Source organism: Balaenoptera acutorostrata, chromosome 2 (genome assembly GCF_949987535.1).
Source record: "Balaenoptera acutorostrata chromosome 2, mBalAcu1.1, whole genome shotgun sequence".
Classification (NCBI taxonomy): Eukaryota; Metazoa; Chordata; class Mammalia; order Artiodactyla; family Balaenopteridae; genus Balaenoptera; species Balaenoptera acutorostrata.
In genome coordinates, this window is record NC_080065.1 from 25,800,017 (window position 1) to 25,802,263 (window position 2,247).

At 42.8% G+C, this 2,247-nt stretch overlaps 1 pseudogene; it reads left to right on the top strand.

Moving 5' to 3' along the window:
- Window positions 1-342: 342 nt before the first annotated feature.
- Window positions 343-1,526, top strand: LOC103008809 (microtubule-associated protein RP/EB family member 1-like; annotated as a pseudogene).
- The last annotated feature ends 721 nt before the right edge of the window (window positions 1,527-2,247 follow it).

Consider the following 2,247-nt stretch of genomic DNA (forward strand, 5'->3'; position numbering starts at 1 on the left):
AAACAATAATAAATGTTTTATTGGAATACTTAATATCTTAATATCTTTTAATCCTTGCATGGTAATCTTCTTTATGTTGTTCAATTAATCTTCATTTAACTTGTGCCTATCTGGCTTTTTCCTCAATAGTCTTTCATTTTAGCGTTCTAATTTCTCAATCTTAAACCAATTTGGGATTCCATACATCAATAGGTCCATGACTTTTTTTCATATTTAAATTTTTATCAGTTATTAGACTCTGTTTTTCCCACTTAGTACTTTTCTGTGTGATCTCTTTTGGAATCTATAAATCTCTGATTCAGACAAGTGGGTGCTTAATAAAAGCTTGTTAATAATATATACACAGGAGCGGGTGGGGTCAGGCGGTTTGAACGAGACGAAGACGGAACCGGAGCCGGGAACGGGCAGCGGACGCGGTCCAGCCGAGAGCCGAAGATGGCAGTGAATGTGTACTCAACGTCGGTCACCAGGGATAACCACAGTCGACATGACATGCTGGCCTGGATCAATGAGTCTCTGAAGTTGAATCTGACAAAGATTGAACAGCTGTGCTCAGGGGCTGTCTATTGTCAGTTTATGGACATGCTGTTCCCTGGCTCCGTTGCCTTGAAGAAAGTGAAATTCCAAGCTAAGCTAGAACACGAATACATCCAGAACTTCAAAATACTACAAGCAGGTTTTAAGAGGATGGGTGTTGACAAAATAATTCCTGTGGACAAATTAGTAAAAGGAAAGTTTCAGGACAATTTTGAATTCGTGGTTCAAGAAGTTTTTTGATGCAAACTATGATGGGAAAGACTATGACCCTGTAGCTGCCAGACAAGGTCAAGAAACCGCGGTGGCCCCCTGCCTTGTTGCTCCAGCTCTGAACAAACCGAAGAAACCTCTCAGCTCTAGCAGTGCAGCTCCACAGAGGCCCATTGCAACACACAGAACTACTGCAACCCCTAAGGCTGGCCCGGGCGTGATGCCGAAGAATCCTGGTGTGGGGAACGGGGATGACGAAGCAGCCGAATTGATGCAGCAGGTCAACGTATTGAAACTTACCATCGAAGACTTGGAGAAAGACAGAGATTTCTACTTTGGAAAGCTAAGGAACATTGAATTGATTTGCCAGGAGAACGAGGGGGAAAACAACCCTGTATTGCAGAGGATTGTGGATATTCTCTCTGCCACAGATGAAGGCTTCGTGATACCTGATGAAGGGGGCCCGCAGGAGGAACAAGAAGAGTATTAACAGCCTGGACCAGCCGAGCATCATCCAAATTCTTCACTCCAAATCCTGTGCTTAACTGTAAAATATTCCCTTTTATTATTCTTAGAGGACTCACTGGTTTCTTTTCATAAGCAAAAAGTACCTCTTCTTAAAGTGCACTTTGCAGAAGTTTCACTCCTTTTCCAATAAGTTTGAGTTAGGAGCTTTTACCTTGTAGCAGAGCAGTATTAACATCTAGTTGGTTCACCCAGGGAACAAAGAGGCTGACCATGGGGCTCACTGTGTAGATGCCGGTAGCACTGATGGCTGGAGAAGGTGGAGACCTCAGCAGAGAAATGTAAAGACTGATTGGAATTTTAAGCTAATGTGAAATCTTGACAGAGAACGTTTTAATAAATAAATGCCTTAAGAGTATTTAAAAGATGCTTCCATATTTCAAAATGTAAAATGTAACATGACAGTAGCTTTTGTGTGTTTGACATTGTGTCTGGGAAGGAAGGGCCAGAACCTGGAACCTTTGGGACCTGCTGTTCCCAGCCCTCACGGGGCTGCCTGGTCCTCAGAGGCCCAGACCTTGGCCCAAAAGGAAAGTTTGAAAAGTTGCTTTGTAAAGCCATTTAGTGTCCTTGACCAGTTGCATCCCTGATAAGAAGCAACAGACATTGTTGTCTGGATGAATAGAGGGTGTGTTTCAGCCCTGAGACGTTTTGAGTTGAAGAGCTTGATTTTCATAGAACATTTCTCTGGTGATTTTTCCAGTTATCCCTGATATTTCTATGTACTGTGTTTTTTTGTTGTTGTTGTTTTGAAATGAGGTGTGTCCAGTGCTTAAATCTAACAACTACTTTTGGGGACTTGCCCACATCTCTGGGATCTGAATGGGGGTTGTGTCCCATTTTACTGTCTTTTAAGTTTACATTTAACATGTTTCTCTTCTCTGCTGTTCTTGCCCACTGGGGACTCCTCTTTGGCTCCTTAAAGTTTGCTGCTTAGCGTGGAAGTTCAGCAGGCAGGTGATCATGCTGCAAGTT